Raw genomic sequence first — 24,137 nt, 5'->3', positions numbered from 1 at the left:
TATAAAAGGATGTTAACTCTGTCGGATGTTATAGCACACTAAGTACCCTGTTATTTCATCTTTCATTGCAGGCATGAACATCTACCCAGGTTGACCTAAATTGGCAATACTTGCTTACTACTTTGTCCAAGTATCTTTGTAATAATGGTGTTATGTTCACAATCTTTCAATCCTCTGAGAATTTTCCACAATCTAAGGATTCTTGGAAGATTATCATCAGTGCCTCCATTGTATCTGTAGCTGCGCTGTTCAACATGAGAGGATACATATCCCCTTGGATATTTTCTCTACTGATTGGAGTCATATTTGGAATTCTGGGCAGTGACATTCACTTTTAACAGTTTGCTCAATACTACCAGGAACAGAAATTGTGATTCAGCTGCAACTAAACTAAAGCTTTCAGCACAGAAGGAAGTCTTTCAATTCATTATGAACCTAATAACTCCTGAAAAGGGCAATACAATTTGCCTCAGTCCATAAATCTTCTTCCTCCAACATCCTGAGATGCATCATCTGTATTTCAACAAATTTCCCACAGATTCTGTTTCAATCATCCTTTCAGCAATACGCATGACAACAATTCGGCATTCTTAGTCCGCCTGTAGCTTCCGTTGCACACGTGCATTGTTAGATGATTATTTATTTGTGTGCCTGCTTTTTTGCTCGAATGGATAAAGGTAAATTTCTGTTCTTTTGTCATCAGAGCTATTGCCTCCTCATTCTCATCTTCCTTGTTTTATCCTGTGCTGGAATATTTAATTTGTTGACTTATCTGAAATATGTTTTTGAATGGATCGGGTTTTGTAACATTGCATTCCCCATCGACCATCTACCGATGCTGTTGCTTGTTCTAACAGTTATTATCTTGCAGAGAGGAAAATGCAGTTTGAAAGCAATGGAACATTATCGATGAAGAAGTTGATGCATAAATTGCTGCGATCTTCCAAACTACAAACTCACCTTCAATTCTTTCTTGGTCAGAGCATTATGCCGGCGCAAATGAATCGTGTTCTCAATGGGACTTCCAAAACCATGGAATTGAATTTGCATATTGATTTCTTCTTCCCTCTTCAGAAATGCAAAGTAGTATCGTGATGAAGCTTCCAAGGCGATGATTGTGTCCTTCGATGAACGGAAAAGTGACTTTTAGCTTCATGGAAATATTTCACTACTTCTATAGACATGAAAGGCAAACATTCTCCCTGCATATGACCCAGTCTCATTTTATCGTATCTTTCTGATTTTACATGCCACGGGATAATCATCGCAGTGTAACAGAAATGTTGATCATGGAAATTTATCACTGTTTTCATAAATAATGGCAAATTTTCAACATCTTGCAATTGTATGAAGGCTCAGTCTCATCACACCTCGCCTGCTGCACAAAGACATTCTTACACTGCTTTCAATTTATGGGTTGCCATGAGTGCCACATCTGAGTGAGCTAAGTCAGAGAAAGATAGGTGAGATGAATGCATGGTTAAGGAGCTGGCACAGGGGGCAGGGTTTCCGGTTCATCGATAATTGGGACCGTTTCTGAGCAAGGGGTGACCTGTCTAAGAGGAATGGGAGGCAAGACGCTGTGAGCGGGACAGGACAGAGGGGACAAGTCGTTGTGAGCGGGTCACGACGGAGGGAACAAGTGCCTGTGAGCAGGTCAGGAAGGAGGGGAAAGTCACTGTGAGCAGGTCAGGGCTGCGGGGGCAAGTCACAGTGAGCGGGTCAGGGCTGCAGGGGCAAGTCCCTGTCAGCGGGACAGGGCTGCGGGGGCCAGTCCCACTGAGCGCGACAGGACTGCAGGGGGCAAATCGCTGTGAGCGGGTCAGGGATCGGGGGCCAGTCCCTCTGAGCGGGTCAGGACTGCAGGGGGCAAATCGCTGTGAGCGGGTCGGGGCTGCGGGGGCCAGCCGCTGTGAGTGGACAGGGCTACGGAGGCCAGTCCCTGTGAGCGGGACAGGGCTGAGGGGACCAGTTCCTGTGAGCGGGTTAGGGCACAGGGGGCCAGCCGCAGTGAGAGCGACAGGACTGCAGGGGGCAAGTCGCTGTGAGCGGGGCAGGGCTGAGGGGGCCAGTTGCTGTCAGCTGGACAGGGCTACAGCGGCCAGTCCCTGAGAGCGCGTCAGGACTGCAGGGGGCAAATCGCTGTGAGCCGGTCAGGCCTGCGGGGGCCAGCCGCTGTGAGAGCGACAGGAATGCGGGGGCCAGTCCCTGTGAGCGGGTCAGGGCTGCAGCGGCAAGTCGCTGTCAGCGGGACAGGGCTGTGGGGGGCAGCCGCTGTGAACGGGTCAGGGCTGCGGGGGACAGTCCCTGTGAGCGGGTCAGGGCTGCGGGGGACAGTCCCTGTGAGCGGGTCAGGGCTGCGGGGGACAGTCCCTGTGAGTGGGTCAGGGCGGCGGGGGACAGTCCCTGTGAGCGGGTCAGGGCTGCGGGGGACTGTCCCTGTGAGTGGGACAGGGCTGCGGGGCCCAGGCCGCTGTGAGCTGTCATGGCGGCGGGGCCCGGTCCGTGCCAGCGGGACAGGGCGGCGGGGGCAGGCCGCTGCGAGCCGGTCAGGGCAGCGGGGCCCAGGCCGCTGCAAGCGGGTCAGGATGGCGGGGCCCAGGCCGCTGTGAGTCTGTCAGGGCGGCGGGGGCAGGCCGCTGTGAGTCTGTCTGGGCGGCGGGGGCAGGCCGCTACGAGCGGGTCAGGGCGCCGGGGCCCAGTCCCTGCCAGCGGGTCAGGACTGAGGGGGCAAGCCGCTGTTAGCGGGTCAGGGCTTCGGGGCCCAGGCCGCTGTGAGCGGGTCAGGGCTGCGGGGGCCAGTCCCCGTGAGCGGGTCAGGGCTGCGGGTCCAGTCGCTGTGAGCGGGTCAGGGCGCCGGGGCCCAGTCCCTGCCAGCGGGTCAGGACTGAGGGGGCAGGACACTGTGAGCGGGTCAGGACTGCAGCGGGCAATACGCTGTGAGCGGGTCAGGGCTGCGGGGCCCAGACCACTGCGAGCGGGTCAGGGCGGCAGGGCCAGGGTCCCTGTGAGCGGGACAGGGCTGCGGGGCCCAGGCCGCTGTGAGCGGGTCCTGGCGGCGGGGCCCGGTCCGTGCCAGCAGGTCAGGACGGCGGGGGTAGGCCGCTGTGAGCGGGCCAAGGCGCAGGGGGCAGGCCGCTGTGAGCGGGTCAGGGGTGCAGGGGGCAGGCCACTGTGAGCGGGTCAGGGCTGATGGGGCCAAGTCGCTGCGAGCGGGTCAGGGCGCCAGGGCCCAGTCCCTGTGCACGGGACAGGGCTGCGGGGCCCAGGCCGCTGTGAGCGGGTCAGGGCGGCGGGGCCCAATCCCTGCCAGCGGGTCAGGGCGGCGGGGGCTGGCCGCTGCGAGCGGGTCAGGGCGCCGGGGCCCAGTCCCTGCCAGCGGCTCAGGACTGAGGGGGCAAGCCGCTGTGAGCGGGTCAGGGCTTCGGGGCCCAGTCCCTGTCAGCGGGTCAGGGCGGCGGGGGCAGGCCGCTGTGAGCGTTTCAAGGCGCAGGGGGCAGGGTGCTGTGAGCGGGTCAGGGCAGCGGGGCCAGGTCGCTCTGAGCGGGTCAAGGCTGGGAGGCCTGGTCCCTGTCAGCGGGTCAGGGCGGCGGGGGTAGGCCGCTGTGAGTGAGTCACGGCGGCGGGGCCAGGCCCCTGTGAGCGGGTCAGGCCTGCGGGGCCCGGTCCCTGGAAGCGGGTCCGGGCAGCGGCAGCAGGCCGCTTCGAGCCGGTTAGGGCTGTCGGGGCAGGCCACTGCGAGCGGGTCTGGGCTGCTGGGGCAATACGCTGTGAGCAGGACAGGGCTGATGGGGCCAAGTTGCTGCGAGCGGGTCAGGGCGCCGGGGCCCAGTCCCTGTGCGCGGGACAGGGCTGCGGGGCCCAGGCCGCTGTGAGCGGGTCAGGGCGGCGGAGCCCAGTCCCTGCCAGCGGGTGAGGGCGGCGGGGGCAGGCTGCTGCGAGCAGGTCAGGGCGGCCGGGCCCAGTCCGCTGCAAGCGGGTCAGGGCGGCGGGGCCCAGGCCGCTTCAAGCGGGTCAAGGCTGGGGGGCCTGGTCCCTGTCAGCGGGTCAGGGCGGCGGGGGTAGGCTGCTGTGAGCGGGCCAAGGCGCAGGGGGCAGGCCGCTGTGAGCGGGTCAGGGGTGCAGGGGGCAGGCCACTGTGAGCGGGTCAGGGCTGATGGGGCCAAGTCGCTGCGAGCGGGTCAGGGCGCCAGGGCCCAGTCCCTGTGCACGGGACAGAGCTGCGGGGCCCAGGCCGCTGTGAGCGGGTCAGGGCGGCGGGGCCCAATCCCTGCCAGCGGGTCAGGGCGGCGGGGGCTGGCCGCTGCGAACAGGTCAGGGCAGCCGTGCCCAAGCCGCTGCAAGCGGGTCAGGGCGGCAGGGCCCAGGCCGCTGCAAGCGGGTCAGGGAGGCGGGGGCAGGCCGCTACGAGCGGGTCAGGGCGCCGGGGCCCAGTCCCTGCCAGCGCCTCAGGACTGAGGGGGCAGGCCGCTGTGAGCAGGTCAAGGCGCAGGGGGCAGGGCGCTGTGAGCGGGTCAGGGCAGCGGGGCCAGGTCGCTGTGAGCGGGTCAAGGCTGGGGGGCCTGGTCCCTGTCAGCGGGTCAGGGCGGCGGGGGTAGGCCGCTGTGAGCGAGTCACGGCGGCGGGGCCAGGCCTGCGGGGCCCGGTCCCTGGAAGCGGGTCAGGGCAGCGGCAGCAGGCCGCTTCGAGCCGGTTAGGGCTGTGGGGGCAGGCCACTGCGAGCGGGTCTGGGCTGCGGGGGCAATACGCTGTGAGCGGGACAGGGCTGATGGGGCCAAGTCGCTGCGAGCGGGTCAGGGTGCCGGGGCCCAGTCCCTGTGCGCGGGACAGGGCTGCGGGGCCCAAGCCGCTGTGAGCGGGTCAGGGCGGCGGAGCCCAGTCCCTTCCAGCGGGTGAGGGCGGCGGGGGCAGGCTGCTGCGAGCAGGTCAGGGCGGCCGGGCCCAGGCCGCTGCAAGCGGGTCAGGGCGGCGGGGCCCAGACCGCTTCAAGCGGGTCAGGGCGGCGGGGGCAGGCCGCTGTGAGTGGGTCAGGACTGCAGGGGGCAATACGCTGTGAGCGGGTCTGGGCTGCGGGGGCCAGTCCCTGTGAGGGGGTCAGGGCTGCGGGGTCCAGTCCCTGTGAGCGGGTCACGGCTGCGGGGTTCAGTCCCTGTGAGCGGGACACGGCTGCGGGGTTCAGTCCCTGTGAGCGGGTCAGTGCTGCGGGGGCCAGTCCCTGTGAGCGGGTCAGGCCTGTGGGGGCCAGTCCCTGTGAGCGGGTCAGGGCTACGGGGGCCAGTCCCTGTGAGCGGGACATGGCTGCGGGGGGCAGTACGCTGTGAGCAGGACACAGCTGCGGGGGGCAGTACGCTGTGAGCGGGACAGGGCTGCGGGGCCCAGTCCCTGTGAGCGGGACAGGGCTGCGGGGCCCACCTGCTGTGAGCGGGACACGGCTGCGGGGGGCAGTTCACTGTGAGCGGGACAGGGCTGCGGAACCCAGTCCCGATGAGCGGGTCTGGGCTGCGGTGGACAGTGCGTGTGAGCGGGACACGGCTGCGGGGGCCAGTCCCTGTGAGCGGGTCAGGGATATGGGGCCAGTCCCTGTGAGCGGGACATGGCTGCGGGGGCCAGTACGCTGTGAGCGGGTCAGGACTGTCGGGGGCAAGTTGCTGTGAGCGGGTTAGGACTGTGGGGGGCAAGTCGCTGTGAGCGGGTTAGGACTGTGGGGGGCAAGTCGCTGTGAGTGGATCAGGGCTACGGGGGCCAGTCCCTGTGAGCGGGAAAGGGCTGCGGGGCCGAGTCCGCTGTGAGCAGGACACGGCTGCAGGGGGCAGTATCTGTGAGCGGGACACAGCTGCGGGGGGCAGTACGAGGTGAGCGGGTCAGGGCTGCGGGGGCCAGTCCCGATGAGCGGGTCAGGGCTGCGGGGGCCAGTCCCGATGAGCGGGTCAGGGCTGCGGGGGCCAGTCCCGGTGAGCGGGTCAGGGCTGCGGGGTCCAGTCCCTGTGAGCGGGACACGGCTGCGGGGTCCAGTCCCTGTGAGCGGGACACGGCTGCGGGGTTCAGTCCCTGTGAGCGGGTCAGTGCTGCGGGGGCCAGTCCCTGTGAGCGGATCAGTGCTACGGGGGCCAGTCCCTGTGAGCGGGACATGGCTGCGGGGGGCAGTACGCTGTGAGCAGGACAGGGCTTCGGGGCCCAGTCTCTGTGAGCGGGACACGGCTGCGGGGGGCAGCACGCTGTGAGCGGGACAGGACTGCGGCGGGCAAGTCGCTGTGAGCGGGTCAGGGCCGCGGGGGCCAGTCCCTGTGAGCGGGTCAGGGCTGCGGGGGCCAGTCCCTGTGAGCGGGACAGGGCTGTGGGGGGCAGTACGCGGTGAGCGGGACAGGACTGCGGGGCCCAGTCCCTTTGAGCGGGACAGGGCTGTGGGGGGCAGTACGCGGTGAGCGCGACAGGACTGCGGAGGGCAAGTCGCTGTGAGCGGGTCAGGGCTACGGGGGCCAGTCCGCTGTGAGCGGGACACGGCTGCAGGGGGCAGTATCTGTGAGCGGGACACAGCTGCGGGGGGCAGTACGCGGTGAGCGGGTCAGGGCTGCGGGGACCAGTCTCTGTGAGCGGGTCAGGGCTGCGGAGGCCAGTCCCTGTGGGCGGGTCAGTGCAGCAGGGGCCAGTCCCTATGAGCGGGACAGGGCTGCAGGGCCCAGTCCCAGTGAGCGGGAAAGGTTTGCGGGGTGCAGTAGGCGGTGAGCGGGGCTGGACTGCGGGGGGCAAGTCGCTGTGAGCAGGAGAGGACTGCGGGGGGCAAGTCGATGCGAGCGGGTCTGGGCTGCGGGGGCATGTCCCTGTGAGCGGGACACGGCTGCGGGGGCCAGTCCCTCTCAACGGGTCAGGGCTGCGGGGTCCAGTCCCTGTGAGCGGGACACGGCTGCGGTGTTCAGTCCCTGTGAGCGGGTCAGTGCTGCGTGGGCCAGTCCCTGTGAGCGGGTCAGGCCTGTGGGGGCCAGTCCCTGCGAGCGGGTCAGGGCTACGGGGGCCTGTCCCTGTGAGCGGGACATGGCTGCCGGGGGCAGTACGCGGTGAGCAGGACACGGCTGCGGGGGGCAGTACGCTGTGAGCGGGACACGGCTGCGGGGGGCAGTACGCTGTGAGCAGGACACGGCTGCGGGGGGCAGTACGCTGTGAGCGGGACAGGGCTTCGGGGCCCAGTCCCTGTGAGCGGGACAGGGCTGCGGGGCCCAGTCCGCTGTGAGCGGGACACGGCTGCGGGGGGCAGCACGCTGTGAGCGGGACACGGCTGCGGGGGGCAGTACGCTGTGAGCGGGTCAGGGCCGCGGGGGCCAGTCACTGTGAGTGGGTCAGGGCTGCGGGGGCCAGTCCCTGTGAGCAAGTCAGGGCCGCGGGGGCCAGTCCCTGTGAGCAAGTCAGGGCCGCGGGGGCCAGCCCCTGTGAGCAGGACAGGGCTGCGGGGGCCAGTCCCTGTGAGCGGGTCAGGGCTGCGGGGACCAGTCCCTGTGAGCGGGTCAGGGCTGCGGGGGCCAGTCACTGTGAGCAGGTCAGGGCTGCAAGGGCCAGTCTGTGAGCGGGTCAGGGCTGCGGGGGCCAGTCCCTGTGAGCGGGTCAGGGCTGCGGGGAGAAGTCACTTCGGGCGGATCAGGACTGCTGGTAGAAGTCACTGTGAGCGGGACAGGACTGCCGGGGGGAAGTCGCTGTGACCGTCTCAGGAATGCAGGGGCAAGTTGATCCAGTGAATTCAAATATGAAATTACACGAAAGACAGCAATGAATTTAAAGCATCAAGAGGAAAGGGATTTGGAATCGAGCATTAGTTCGTGGGGATGGAGCAGCGCTTGGAATATTGCCTTCAGTTCTGGTTGCTTCATTACAGGGAGGATGTGGAAGCTTTAGTGAGGGTGTAGAAGAGAGTTAGCAGGATGCTGCATGGAATGGATGGCAGGTCTTAGGAGAAAGGGTTCGGGGGTGAGGACTTTTTTCATTGGAGCAAAGAAGAATGAGAGGTGACTTGATTGAGGTATACAAGATGATGAGAGGCATAGCTGGAGTGGATAGTCAGAGATTTTTTCCCAGAGCAGAAATGACTATTACGAGGGGGAGAAATTTTAAGGTGACTGGAGGAAGGAGGAGGGGAGATGTCAGAGCTAAGTTCTTTACACAGAGAGTGGCGGGTGTGTGGAATGCACTGCTGGCAGTGGTAATGGAGTCAGATACATTGAGAGACTTTTAAGCGACTCTTGGATAGGCACATGAAGGACAGTAAAATGAAGGGTATGCAGGGTAGCTTGATCTTAGTGGGATAATAGGTCGGCACAACATCGTGGGCCGAAGGGCCTGTACTGTTCTTTGTTCTCTGTTCAGCCAAAGGTTCTTTTCTTTTGAGGAGCGGGTAATTGATTGTCGTTTTTAAAGACAGAACTGGAGGACAGAGAAAGATATCAAGGAAGGTTGCACGTTAGTGACAGTATCAACAAGTCCTCAGCAGATGCACTCTCTGAGTAACAACACTGTTTTGAAGGCGAGAGGACCAATGATATCATTAAGCCCCCCTTGTTTTTGTATTGTGTATGTCTGACATATGCGCAAATGGACAACCTCACTCTCCTGCTAAGCTGCAGAATGAATAATGCTGCAATATTTGTCAACTCCCAAATGGGCATTGATACATTAGTAAATCTCACATCAATAAACTTACATCTCAAGGTTCTCACCTTCTAGGACTGTTTGTACTGGGAAATAACCCAAACGAGGATGCTTGGCCAAGTATTTCTTTGATCTGAACTTATTTTTCAGCACCTTGGTGAAATCACGCACATCTTCACCTGATGTTGTCTAAAAATATAAAATAAATCAAATTTAGTTCAGAATTAACAATGAACCAATCTACTCAACTCACTCTATAATCCATGCTCTCCCTGCTAAATGTCTTTGAAGATGTAAAATTGAAGAGTCTGCAACTCCGAGGGATAAAGTCGGCTATCTTTCTGTAAGATTATGATAAAGTTAGATATGTCTGAATGTGAGTTTCAGACTATTAAGCTTCAGTTTCATAGAGTCAGACAGCATGAAAACAGATCCTTTGGTCCAACCAGTCTATGCTGATCACAATCCCAAACTGAACTAGTTCCACCTGCCTGTGCTTGGCCCATATCTCTCCAAACATTTCTGTCATCTTTCTATCTTCTGGCTACAACATCACCTGAGAAGAATTCTCCATCTTGTGGCCAAATACGAGAACTATACAATTAAGTCATTTCAAATGATACACAGATCCAGGATTCACATTAGTGGCCTTTCTGGTTGAACTGCTAATTATTTTAACAATAGTGCATTTTTTTGTCCAATTTTGCCATGTAATCCAGTGATCCAAAATTCATCTCATTGGGTTTAATTTTTTTGGTTTTCTGTACAGTGTCAAAGATGAGATCAATACATTGGTGAGAAATTATCTTGGTTTGGAGATTCAAAGTCACTATAGTCCCAGGCGGGACCACAGGGCTGCTCTCACAGTCAAGAGAGATATCTGGAGGTGGTTTAAATTGAAGGTTACCACACCTCAGATGAGGAGACAGGTTGAGAAGGAGACTCCTTCATTGTAACTTCAGACAGTGTAGTATCCCATGCTGTTGGTATCATTCTGAATTACAAACCAGCCAACTGAGCTAACTGGCTCCCAGGCAAAATATAGAATCAGTTTGGGTCGAGATAAGGAGCAGCAAAGGAAAGAAGTCATGGCTGTGACAGTTTCAGATTCATAGATCCCCTGACAGAAGATACAGTCCAGGATAGCAGAGAGGCTATAGACCAAGAAGTAATGGGATCTTGTCAGAAAGATGTTACAATAAACTGTGAATTCAATTGGCACAGGTAGTCTGGAAGATTCTTTTTTATTCACGGGATGTGGATGTTGCTGGCTAAGCCCAATTACCCTGGAGAAGGTGGTGGTGAGCTGCCTTCTTGAATAACTGCAGTCCTTAGAGCAGTGCTGTTCAGAAAGAAGCTCCAGAATCTTAACTCAATGACTATTAATGAACAGTGATATCGTTCCGAGTCAGGATAGTGTGTGTGGCTTGGAGGGAAACTTGCATGGGGCACTAATTATGCATTAGTGATGATAGAACAGATGTTGAAGGTGGTGGGTGGGGTACCAATCCAACAGGCTGCTTTGTCCCATATGGTTCAAGCTTCCTGAGTGTTGACGGAGCTGCACCAGTCCTGACCAGTGGAGATTACATTCCTGACTTGGGCTTGATAGATGGTGGACAGGCTTTGTGTAGACAGGGGGCTCATTATTCACTGCAGAATTCTTAACCTCTGACCTGCTCTTGTCGTCACAATAATTATAAGTTTGGTCCAATTCAGTTTCTGGAAACCTGATAAGCCTCAGCATATTGGCAGTAAAGGAGTGGAAGTCATGGGGCAATGGTTAGATTCTCCTTAATGGTGACGTTCATTGCCTGTAACTTGCACAGCACAACTACCACTTGCTTCTCTTCAGCTCAAAACTAGTTATGTTCCGTGGATATGGACTACTTCAGCATCTGAGGAGCTATGAGTGGTGCTGAACATGGCACAATCAACTGAGAACATCCCCACGTATGGCATTCTGACGGAGGGATGGCATTTGGCATTTGATGAAACAGTTGAAGATGGTTGAGCTCAGGGCACAAATTTACGTAACCCCCGCAGTGATGCTTTGGAGTTGGGGCAACTGACTTCCAACAACCACAACCACTTGCTTTATGGTAAGGTTCCAGCCAGCAGAGGGTTTTTCACCTGATTCTTACTGACTGCAGCTTTGCGACGGCTCCTTGATGTCATATTTGGTTGAATGGCACCTTGATGTTAAGAGCAGTTATCTACCCCTCAGGATATATTCATAGAGTGCATTCGGAGTCTTAAAACTGTACCACTGGAACCAAGCAGGGATTAAGATATTTTAGACCTGGTAGTATGTTTTGAGATACAACTCATCAATAGTATAGGATTCTCTGGGTAAGAATGATCAGGATGTGGTAGAATTTTACATCAAGGACGAGGTTGAGAATTCGGTCTGAAACTGTTTAATATCTTAAACTTTCATTGAAGATAATTCAGGAGTAGAAAGGCAGAGTTGAACTGGGAAAATAGTTTAAAAGGTAAGACCATAGAGAAGCAATGGCAGATGTTTCAGGGGATATTTCATAACTCTGAACAAAAATATTGTCAATTTAGAATGAAAGGATGTACAGCTAGAATGCACCATGGTGCCATCTGTTGCTATCTAAGAAAGTTAAAGATAGTATAAATTGAAAGAAAGATTGGAAAATTGTGGAACTGGAAATATTTCAGATGTGAACAAAAGATGACCAAAGTAATAATGAGGGAGACATTAATATAAATACAGTAAAGGCTTCCACAAGTGTATCAAAAGGAAAAGAGTAAAGACAGTGAATAATGGCTCATGAGAGGGTGAGACTGGGGAATTCATGATGGGAAATGAGGGTAATGGCACAAGCTTTGAACCAATATTTTCTATCTGATTTCACAGTAGAAAACATACAAAAAATATCAATGGGCGAAAAGTAGGGAGCGAAAGGGAGAAGGAAATCCTCAAGGAAACATTGAGGAAAACTGAGAAGACGAAGTTAACAGGTTCCCTGGACCTAAAGACTTGGATCCCAGGTATGCAAAGAGTCCAACCCCACATCGTACCATCAGAGCTTTATTTCTTTTAATAATACTCCATAAACTTCAACCCCTAATTACTAGCTCCCATATTTATACAACCAACTCACACTCAATTCATCCTCAATTAATACAGACATAAAACCTGTTCCCTCACTTCGTTAGTTCTCAGGCATCCCTTCAGACTAAATTAGATGATAACATGGAGGATTATAAGAGTTGACTGCAGAGATGAGATTAAATTAGGTTCCCTACAGTGTGGAAACAGGTCCGTCAGCCCAACAAGTCCACATCGCCCCTTGCAGCATCCCACCCCACCCCTATAACCCAAACACCACTGTACACGATGGGCAATTCAGCATGGCCGATCCACCTAGCCTGCACATCTTTGGACTGCGGGAGGAAATTGGAGCACATGGAGCAAACCCATGCAGACACAGGGAGAATGTGCAAACTCCGCACAGACAGTTACCCAAGGCTGGAGTCGAACCCGGGCCCGGCGCTGTGAGGCTGAAGAGCTAACCACTGAGTCACCGTGCTGCCCAAATGGATGTATTGGCTGTAATCTTTTCTAGATTGTGGGAAGATCCCAGCAGAATGCAGCGAAGTACGATTTACTTCGTCTAAAGTTTGTCATTGGGAAATTGCTAGAATTTATTATTGAGAAGGCAGCAGCAAACCATTTAGATCATATTCAGGCAGATTTGATAAGTTAAGTGAAAAGGATAAATTTAAAAATATGGTGAATCCATTTGAGTTTCTACTTCAAGGAATTCTAATTCTTCAACAAACCGGGTCGTTGAAGTGAAATTAGCAGATGTCGTTAATTTGGATTTCCAAAAGGCGTACATGAAGCACAAAAATTTAGCTTCTATGCACAGCATGTATTTTAGAAGGCACGTGAGGTGCAAATCTTTATTTCAAGGAGGGAAGGAGTGGAAATCTTTCCACACAAGACATTGGTGACGCCACGCAAGGAGCACAGTGTACAGTTTTGGTCTATTAAGCGAGGATATGCTTACAACAGCAGTTCTCAGAACGTTCATGATGTTAATTCCAGGGGTAAAAAGGGTTATTTTGTGCAGAGTGAACTGGACCATGTTCAGGCTCAGCTGATAACATGCTGGGTCAAAATCCAAAATTCCCTCCCTAATGACATTGTATCTACCAACAGCAAATGTACTTTCAGCAGTTCAAGAAGGAAACTAACTGCTACCTTCTCAAGGGCAACGAGGGACAGTTGTGCTTCAGACCTCAAATGCCCGTTCTCATTTAGAAAATAATCTACGCCTCCATTTTTCCTACCAAAGCACATAACCTCACAGTGTCCCACACAGTCTCTGTCTGCCACTTCTTTGCCCAGTCTCCGAGCCTATGCAAGTCCTTCTTCAACTTCCTCACTGCTATCTGTCCCTCCATCTGTCACTGTGTCGACTGTAAACTCAGCAACAATGTCTCAGTTGCTTCGTACATATCATTAAGGTATTACGTGAACTGTTGTGGTCCCAACACTGATCCCTGCAGGACTCCACTAGTCACCAGCTGCCATCCTGTAAAAGACCCCTTTATCTACACTCTCTGCCTTCTGACAGTCAGCCAATGCTCTATCTATGGCAGTACCTTGCTAAAACACTATGGGCTCTCATCTTATTTGGTACCTTCTCAACAGCGTTCTGGAAATCCAAACAAATCACATTCACTGGCTTCCTTTTGTCTAACTTGCTCACTTTCTACTCAAAGAATTCTAACAGATTTGTCAAGTATAACTTCCCCTTGATGAAGCTGTGCTGATTCAGCCCGATTTTGTCATGTACTTCCAAGGTCTCTGCAATCTCATCCTTAATAATGGACTCTAAAATCTTACCAATGATTGAGGTCAGGATAACTGGCCTATAATTTCCCTTCTTCTGCCTCTCTCTTTTCATAAACAGGGGTGTTGCTTTAGCCATTTTCCAAATCCCTGAGATCCTCCCTATCTCCAGTGATTCCTGAAAGATCAGCACTAATGCCTCAACAATTTCCTCAGCTATCTCCTTCAGAACTCTGCAGTACAGTCCATCTGGTCCAGGGGTGATTGGTCCACCTTCAGACTTTTCTGCTTCCCGAGCACCTTTTCCTTAGTTATGGCTATGAAATTCACCACTGCCCCTAACTCTCAAAGTTCTAGTATGCGATTGGTGTTTTCCACCATGAAGACTGATACAAAGTACCTGTTCAGTTCCTCTTCCATTTCTTCGTTCCTCATACTGATTCTTCAGCCTCCTTTTCCAGTGATCTACTGCTACTTTTTAATGTCAGTTGCAATACTGGTCGAAGACGATATCACAGCTGTACTGAAGGAGGGACCCATGGAGGGCTCAAGCATTGAGGCAATATGGGTAGAACTCAGAAATAGGAAGGATGCAGTAACAATGCTGGGGCTGTACTACAGGCCTCCCAACAGCGAGCGTGAGATAGAGGTACAAATATGTAAACAGATAATGGAAAGGTGTAGGAGAAACAGGGTGGTGGTGATGGGAGATTTTAATTTTCCCAACATTGACTGGGATTCACTTAGTGTTAGGGGTCAAGATGGAGCAGGATTTGTAAGGTGTGTCCAGGAGGGTTTTCAAGAGCAGTGTGTATGTAGTCCAACTCGGGAAGGGGCCATACTGGACCTGGTGCTGGGGAATGAACCCAGCCAGATGGTTGAAATTACAGCAGGGAGTGACTTTGGAAATAGCGACCACAATTCCCTAAGTTTTACAATACTCATCGACAAGGATGGCAGTGGTCCTAAAGGAAGAGTTCTAAACTGGGGGAAGGCCAACTATACCAAGATTTGGCAGCATCTGGGGAATTTAGATTGGGAGAAACTGTTTGAAGGTAAATCCACATTTGATATGTGGGAGGCTTTTAAAGAGAGTTTGATTAGCGTGCAGGACATGTTCCTGTGAAAATGAGGAACAGAAAAGGCAAGATGAGGGAACCATGGGTGACAGATGAAATTGTGAGACTAGCCAAGAGGAAAAAGGAAGCATAGATTAGGTCCAGGCGACTGAAGAGAGATGAATCTTTGGAAGAACACGGGGAATTTCGAGCGCATCTGAAACGAGGGATGAAGAAGGCTAAGAGAAGACATGAGATATTGCTGGCAAACATGGTTAAGGAAAATCCCAAAGCCTTTTATTCATATATAAAGAGCAAGAGGGTAACTAGAGGGAGGATTGGCCCACTTAAGGACAAAGAAGCAACGTTATGCACTGAGTCAGAGAAAATGGGTGACATTCTTAACAGAGATAATGGGAACTGCAGATGCTGGAGAATTCCAAGATAATACAATGTGAGGCTGGATGAACACAGCAGGCCAAGCAGCATCTCAGGAGCACAAAAGCTCCTGAGATGCTGCTTGGCCTGCTGTGTTCATCCAGCCTCACATTGTATTATCTTGACATTCTTAACAAATACTTTGCATCGGTATTCATCAAGGGGAGGGACATGACAGATGGTGATGTGAGGGATAGATGTTTGCTTACTCCAGGTCAAGTTGACACAAGGAAGGATGAAGTGTTGGGTCTCCAAAAAGGCATTAAGGTGGGGATCTATACCAGGTTATTGAGGGAAGCGAGACAGGAAATAGCCGGGGCCTTAACAGATATCTTTGCAGCATCCTTAGACACGGGTGAGGTCCCGGAGGACTGGAGACTTGCTCATGTTGTCGCCTTGTTTAAGAAGGTTAGCAAGGATAACCCAGGTAATTATTGACCAGCGAGCCTGACGTCAGTGGTCGGGAAGCTACTGGAGAAGATACTGAGGGATAGGATCTGTTCCCATTTGGAAGCAAATCAGCTTATCAGTGATAGGCAACATGGTTTTGTGCAGGGAAGGTCATGTCTAACCAACTTAATAGAATTCTTTGACGACGTGACAAAGTTGATTGAAAGGGAAAGGCTGTAGATGTCATTTACATGGACTTCAGTAAGGTGTTTGATAACGTTCCCCATGGCAGGCTGATGGAGAAAGTGAAGTCGCATGGGGTCCAGGGTGTGCTCGCTCGATGGATAAAAAAAAAAATGGGCTCGGCAACAGGAGACAGAGAGTAGTGGTAGTAAGGAGTTTCTCAAATTGGAGACCTGTGACCAGTGGTGTTCCACAAGGTTCTGTGCTGGGACCACTGTTGTTTGTGATATACGTAAATGATTTGGAGGAAGGTGTAGGTGGTCTGATCAGCAAGTTTGCAGATGACACTAAGATTGGTGGAGCAGCAGATAGTGAGGGGGACTGTCAGAGATTACAGCAGAATATAGATAGACTGCAGAGTGTGGCAGATAAATGGCAGATGGAGTTCGATCCGGGCAAATGTGAGGTGATGCATTTTGGAAGATCTAATTCAAGGGCGAACTATACAGTAAATGGTAAAGTCCTAGGGAAAATTGATGAACAGAGAGACCTGGGTGTTCAGGTCCATTATTCCCTGGAGGTGGCAAGCCAGGTGAAGAGGGTGGTCAAGAAGGCATACGGCATGCTTTCCTTCATCGGACGGGGTATTGAGTACAAGAGTTGGCAGGTCATGTACTGTTGTATAAGACTTTGGTTCAGTCACATTTAGAGTACTGTGTACGTTACCAAAAGGACGTGGACGCTTTGGGCAGGGTGCAGCGGAGGTTCACCAGGATGTTGCATGGTATGGAGGGTGCTAGCTATGAAGAGAGGTTGAGTAGATTAAGATTATTTTCATGAGAAAGATGGAGATTGGGGATACCTGATTGAGGTCTACAAAATCATGAGGGGAGAGACAGGGTGGATAGCAAGAAGCTTATTCCCCAGAGTGGGGGACTCAATTACTAGGGGTCATGAGTTCAGAGTGAGAGGAGGAAAGTTTAAGGGAGATAGGCGTGGAAAGTTCTATACACAGAGGGTGGTGGGTGCCTGGAACGCGGTGCCAGCGGAGCTGGTAGACGCAGACACATTAGCGTCTTTTCAGATATATCTGGACAGATACCTGCAACAGGTATGAGATTCTTGCTCCCTGTACGGTTGAGGAAAAGGACTGTGGACAGGATGAGCCAGCTGACCATGGCACCGTGGCGCACAAGGTCATTCAAGAGGGGGGGAGCAAAAAGACAGGTAGTTGTTATCAGGGATTCTATAATTAGAGGGACAGATAGTATCCTGTGCAAACTGCATCGGGCGTCCCTCACGGTGTGTTGCCTGCCCGGTGCCAGGGTGCGAGACATCTCCGACCGGGTTGAAAGGATATTGGAGCAGGAGGGGGAAGATCCGGTTGTTGTGGTCCACGTTGGGACTAACATCATAGGCAAAGCTCGGGTAGAGGTCCTGCTCAGGGATTATGAAACACGAGGAAAGAAATTGAAGTACAGGTCCTCAAGGGTCATAATCTCTGGATTACTGCCCGAGCCACGTGCCAATTGGCATCGGGAAAAGAAAGTTAGGGAAGTAAACATGTGGCGAAGGAATTGGTGTGGGAAAGAGGGATTCCATTTCATGGGGCATTGGCATCAGTTTTGGAACCGGGGGGGATCTGTACCATCGGGACAGTCTCCACCTGAACCGATCTGGAACCAGTGTTCCAGCAAAAAAGATGAATAGGGTGGTCAGTAAGACTTTAAACTCGTGAGTCGGGGGGAAGGGAAAGTGAAAGAGACAGGGAGTATGGAGTTAAATGGAAAGATAAGCAACAGGATAGCATGTGTACAGGTGGATTTAAGCTCGAGGCAGACTAGGAATACAGCAAAAAGGAAGGATAACTTAAGGCATCTTGGCATGTCCAACCTCTCTCATATTGATAAGAAAGCTCGCATTAAGACACTTCATCTAAATGCTCTTCGCATTCGCAACAAAGTAGATGAATTAACAGCACAAATCCTCTTGAATGATTATGATGTGGTAGGCAGCACAGAGACATGGTTGCAGGGAGCTCAGGACTGGCAGTTAAACATCCAAGGATTCACAACATATCGAAAAGAGAGGGAGGTGGGCAGAGCGGGTGGGGTTCCCTTGTTCGTTAAGAATGGAATGAGATCTACGGCACTAAATGACATAGGGTCAGAAGATGTGGAGTCTATGTGGGTGGAATTGAGGAACCACAAAGGCAAAAAAAACTATAATGGGAGTTATGTACACACCTCCTAACAGTGATCAGGATGAGGGGCGCAAGATGCACCAAGAAATAAATAGGGCACGTCAGAAAGGCAAGGTCACGGTGATCATGGGGGACTTCAACATGCAGGTGGATTGGGTGAATAATGTTGCTGGTGGATCCAAAGAAAAAGAGTTCATGGAATGTTTGCAGGATGGCTTTTTGGAACAGCTTGTGATGGAGCCCAGAAGGGAACAGGCTATTCTGGACTTGGTGCTATGCACTGAGCCAGACTTTATAAAAGATCTTAAAGTAAGGGAACACTTAGGAGGCAGTGATCATACTATGGGAGAGTTCGGTCTGCAGTTTGAAAGAGAGAAGGCAAAATCGGATGGAATGGTATTCCAGTTAAATAAAGGTAATTACAGGGGCATGAGAGGGGAATTGACGAAGATCGACTGGAAGCAGAGCCTAGCGGGGAAGACAGTAGACCAACAATGGCAGGAGTTTATACGTGTTACTGAGGACAGAGTACAGAGGTTCATGCCAAAGAAAACAAAGATTATCTGGGGTGGGATTAGACAGCCATGGCTGACAAAGGAAGTCAGGAAATATATCAAAGTAAAAGAGACAGCCTATAAAGTGGCCAAGAGCACTGGGAAATCAGAAGATTGGGAAGGCTACTAAAACAGACAGAGGATAACAAAGAGAGCAACAAGGAAGGAGAAGATCATTTTGAAGGTAGGCTAGCTAGTAATATTAGAAATGATAGTCAAAGCTTCATTCAATACACAAGAAACAAATGAGAGGCCAAAGTAGATATTGGGCCGCTCCAAATTGATGCTGGAAGGCTAGTAATGGGAGATCAGGGAATAGCTGAAGAACTCAATAAGTACTTTGCGTCAGTCTTCACAGTGGAAGACATGAGTAGTATGCCAACAATTAGGGAGAGTCAGGGGGCAGAGTTGAGTACGGTAGGCATTTCAAAAGAGAAAGTGCTAGAAAACCTAAAGGGTCTAAAAATTGATAAATCTCCTGGCCCCGATGGGCTACATCCTAGAGTTCTGTGGGAGGTGGCTGAGGAAATCGCGGAGGCATTGGTGGTGATCTTTCAAAAGTCACTGGAGTCAGGGAAAGTCCCAGATGATTGGAAAATTGCTGTTGTAACTCACTTGTTTAAGAAAGGATCAAGGCAAAAGATGGAAAATTACAGGCCAATTAGCCTAACCTCAGTAGTTGGTAAAATTCTAGAATCCATTGTCAAGGATGAGATTTCTAAATTCCTGGAAGTGCAGGGTCAGATTAAAACAAGTCAGCATGGATTTAGTCAGGGGACGTCGTGCCTATTAGAATTCTTTGAAGAGGTAACAAGTATGTTAAACCAGGGAATCCCAGTAGATGTTATCTATCTAGACTTCCAAAAGGCCTTTGATACAGTGCCTCACAGGACGCTGCTGAGCAAGGTGAGGGCCCATGGTGTTCAAGGTGAGCTACTGGCTTGGATTGAGGACTGGCTGTCTGACAGAAGGCAGAGAGTTGGGATAAAAGGCTCTTTTTCAGAATGGCAACCGGTGACGAGCGGTGTCCCGCAGGGTTCAGTGTTGGGGCGACATCTGTTCACCTTATATATTAATGATCTGGATGAAGGAACTGGGGGCATTCTGGCGAAGTTTGCCGATGATACGAAGATAGGTGGACAGTCAGGTCGTACTGAGGAGGTGGGGAAGCTGCAGAAAGATGTAGACAGTTTTGGAGAGTGACCAGGGAAATGGCTGATGAAATTCAATGTGAGTAAATGTGAGGTTTTGCACTTTGGAAAAAAGAATACAGGCATGGACTATTTTCTAAATGGTGAGAAAATTCGCAAGTCAGAAGTGCCAAGGGATCTGGAAGTGTTGGTCCAGGATTGTCTGCAAGTTAACTTGAAGGTCGAGTCCGTAATTAAGAAAGCGAACGTAATGTTGTTGTTTATCTCAAGAGAGTTGGAATATAAAAGCAGCGATGTGCTTCTGAGGCTTTTGAAGGCTCTAGTTAGGCCCCATTGAGAATACTGTGTCCAATTTTGAACCTCAGGAAGGACATACTAGCCCTGGAGCATGTCCGGCGGAGATTCACACGGATGATCCCTGGAATGGTAGGTTTAACGTATGATGAACGGCTAAGGATCCTGGGATAGTCCTCGTTAGAGTTTGGAAGGTTGAGGGGAGATCTAATAGAAACTTGCAAGATGATAAGGTTCCCCATGGTAGGCTCATTCAGAAGGTCAGGAGGAATGGGATACAGGGGAACTTAGCTGCTTGGATACAGAATTGGCTGGCCAACAGAAGACAGCGAGTGGTAGTAGAAGGAAAATATTCTGCCTGGAAGTCAGTGGTGAGTGGAGTTCCACATGGCTCTGTCCTTGGGCCTCTACTGTTTGTAATTTTTATTAATGACTTGGACGAGGGAATTGAAGGATGGGTCAGCAAGTTTGCAGACGACACAAAGGTCGGAGGTGTCGTTGACAGTGTGGAGGGCTGTTGTAGGCTGCAGCGGGACATTGACAGGATGCAGAGATGGGCTGAGAGGTGGCAGATGGAGTTCAACCTGGATAAATGCGAGGTGATGCATTTTGGAAGGTCGAATTTGAAAGCTGAGTACAGGATTAAGGATAGGATTCTTGGCAGCGTGGAGGAACAGAGGGATCTTGGTGTGCAGATACATAGATCCCTTAAAATGGCCACCCAAGTGGACAGGGTTGTTAAGAAAGCATATGGTGTTTTGGCTTTCATTAACAGGGGGATTGAGTTTAAGAGTCGTGAGATCTTGTTGCAGCTCTATAAAACTTTGGTTAGACCGCACTTGGAATACTGCGTCCAGTTCTGGGCGCCCTATTATAGGAAAGATGTGGATGCTTTGGAGAGGGTTCAGAGGAGGTTTACCAGGATGCTGCCTGGACTGGAGGGCTTATCTTATGAAGAGAGGTTGACTGAGCTCGGTCTCTTTTCATTGGAGAAAAGGAGGAGGAGAGGGGACCTAATTGAGGTATACAATATAATGAGAGGCATAGATAGAGTTGATAGCCAGAGACTATTTCCCAGGGCAGAAATGGCTAGCACGAGGGGTCATAGTTTTAAGCTGGTCGGTGGAAAGTATAGAGGGGATGTCAGAGGCAGGTTCTTTACGCAGAGAGTTGTGAGAGCATGGAATGCGTTGCCGGCAGCAGTTGTGGAAGCAAGGTCATTGGGGTCATTTAAGAGACTGCTGGACATGTATATGGTCACAGAAATTTGAGGGTGCGTACATGAGGATCAATGGTCGGCACAACATTGTGGGCTGAAGGGCCTGTTCTGTGCTGTACTGTTCTATGTTCTATGTTCTATAATGTATGGTTTAGAAGGAGTGGACGCTAGGAAGTTGTTTCCGCTAGGCGGGGAGACTTGGACACGTGGGCACAGCCTTAAAATTAGAGGGGGTAAATTTAAAACTGAAATGAGACGACATTTCTTCAGCCAGAGAGTGGTGGTCTTGTGGAATTCATTGCCGCAGAGTGCTTGGAGGCCGGGACGTTGGATGCCTTCAAGGCAGACATCGACAAATTCTTGATCTCAAAAGGAATCAAGGGCTATGGGGAGAGTGCAGGCAAGTGGTGTTGAAATGCCCATCAGCCATGACTGAAATGGCGGAGTGGACTTGATGGGCCGAATGGCCTTACTTCCACTCCTATGTCTTATGGTCTTATGGACAGGTACATGGATAGGCAGGGAGCAAATGGACACAGACCCTTAGAAAATAGGTGACAGGTTAGACAGAGCATCTCGATCGGAGCAGGCTCGGAGGGCCGAAGGGCCTGTTCCGGTGCTGTAATTTTCTTTGTTCTCTTTATTTGTACTCTTGCCTTTCTCATACCTTTTCTAGTTGAAAAAAACTCATGCAATTTTTTTCCATGTTACCCTCGTTAATATTGCCCTCAAATTTCATCATCTTCCCCCTTATTGCCTTTTTACATGTCCGCCGCTAGTTTTCGAAAGGCTTCCCAATCCACTGGCTTCCCACTAACCACAACACATTTTATGCTTTTTCTTTTGCTTTCATCCTGTCCCTGACTTATCTTGTTAGCCGTGGTTGCTGATCCTTTCCTGATCTCAACTCCACTCTCTTGCCTGCTCCCCATGGCCCTTTCTCCCTGTTTTTCATCAGAAACATATCTATTTCTTTCTTGAATCGGTCGATTGGTGCTGCCTCCATTGCATTTAGGGGCAATGAATTCCACAGATTCACAACTCTCTCCTCATCTCCATTTTGAACATTCCATCTCTCACTCGATAGCTACAGCTTCTTGTTTGAGACTGTCCCACAATGGCGAACATGTGCTCAATGCCCATCTTTTCAATCCCCTTTACTATTTTATATACCTCAATCAGAACCACCCCCTCACTCTCTCGAACACCAGCAAGTACAGGCACAAGCTACTCAGCAACTTCTCATATGACAGCCCTTTCATCCCGGGATTCAATCAGTCCAACCTCCTCTGAACTGCCTCCAGTGCAGATGTATCCATCCTCAGTAAGGGGATCAAAACTGGACACAATACTTTGGTCTCACCAACACCCAATGTGTTCGGAAAAACACTGTGTTACTTTAATGATCCAGTCCTTTGGTGATAAATGCCAGAGTTCCATCTGCCTTTCTTATGCTATGCTCTTCCTGCATACCCACTTTCAGCTACAAAGACAGCCAGACAACTCTGCACTGACACACTTTGAACCTTCCCTCCATTTAAATAAAAATTCGCCCTTTTTTTCATGGACAAAATAGGCAAGCCTTGTGCTTATGCACATTAACCACCTGCCAGATTCTGGTCCATTCTCCTCGCCTGTCAATATTCAGCTGTCTCTGTTTTATTTCACATCACAGGCTGTTTTCCCATCTCTTTCAGAATCATCCACGCATTCTGTTATGTTACATTTTGTCTCTGCTTACATATCATTTGTATACGTTACAAATAGTTCAGGTCAGAGACCTGAACCCCGCAGCAACCCACCAGTAACAATTCACCATCCAGGCAAAGACTCATTTATCCTGACACTCAGCTTTCTGTCAGTTAGCCAGCCCTTTATTCAAACCAATATTCTACCCTTAATCCCCTTGGATCTAACCTTCTGGTTCACTTTTTTATGCAGCAACTGGTCAAATTCTTTCTGGAAATCTCGATATGCCACATCCCTCGGATCCCTGCACAAGATCCTCAATTCTGCCACCTCATCAGCTCCTGACTTCATTACAGCTTTTGTTCAAACATGGTCAAAAGAGTTGAATTCCCGAGGTGAGCTAAGGATGGCTACATTTGACCGAGTGTGGCATCAAAGAGCGCTCGCATAACTGGAGCTGGTGGGAATCCAGCAGAAACTCACCACTGGTTGGAATAATATCTGTACAGAGGACGATATTTTTTCATTCTTGAATCGGAAAGAGGTAATTGCTGGTTAGACCAGCTTTTATTGCCCATCCCAAATTGCCCAACTGATATCTGGAGTTCCATGTAGGCCACAGCAGGCCACGCAGTTTCCTTCCCTAAAGAACATAAGTGAATCAGATGGGGTTTTCCGACAATTGGCAATGGATTTACGATCATCATTAGACGCTTAATTCCAGATTTTCATTGAATTTAAATTCCATTATGTGCCATGGTGGAATTTGAACCAGGTCCTCAGAACATTACCTGAGTGTTTGGATTAATAGTCTAGTCATAATACCATTAGGTCATCGCCTCTCATGATTGGCATTTTGGTTGTTAGAGGTCACCTGCAGGAGGTCCTGAGGGTACAGTCCGAAGCCTAACCATCTTCAGCTGATTTATCCCATCATCTCTCCATCATAAGCTCAGAAGTGGGGATGTTCACCAGGGATAGCAGAATATTCAGCATCATTCACCACTCCTCAGATACTGAATCTGTCCATGTCCAAATGCAACAAGGCCAGAACGATGTCTCGGCTTGGGCTGGTAATTGGCAAGTCGCATTTATACTGCACAAATACCAGGTAATGACCATCTCCAGGAAGAGAAAATCCATAAATTGTCCCTTGACATTCAAAGGTGTCACCATCACTGAATTGTCCGCTATCAAAATCCCGGGTTTTACCACTGAACAGAAATTCAACTGGGCTTCCTATTTAAATGCAGTGGCTACTAGAGCAGGCCCAAAGCTCCGATTACTGCATCAAGTGACTCACCTCCTGATTCCCCAAGCCTGTCCACCAGCTACATGGAACAAGTCAGAAGAATGGTGGAATAATCCCCACTTGCCTAGATGGGTGCAGCTGCGAAAGCACTCAAGAAGTTCGACACCATCCAGGAAAAAGCAGCCTCCTCCCTGCAGTGCTCAATAGCAGCAGCGTGCACCATCTATGAGATGCACTGAGA

General features: G+C 51.4%; 1 pseudogene; it reads right to left on the bottom strand.

Moving 5' to 3' along the window:
* Positions 1-999: 999 nt before the first annotated feature.
* The window catches only part of LOC132207581 (utrophin-like), a 45,063-nt pseudogene continuing 21,925 nt past the window's right edge, over positions 1,000-24,137 (bottom strand).

The sequence above is a fragment of the Stegostoma tigrinum genome, unplaced genomic scaffold (genome assembly GCF_030684315.1).
Source record: "Stegostoma tigrinum isolate sSteTig4 unplaced genomic scaffold, sSteTig4.hap1 scaffold_104, whole genome shotgun sequence".
Lineage (NCBI taxonomy): Eukaryota > Metazoa > Chordata > Chondrichthyes > Orectolobiformes > Stegostomatidae > Stegostoma > Stegostoma tigrinum.
This window is presented reverse-complemented; position numbering and strand designations above follow the sequence as displayed.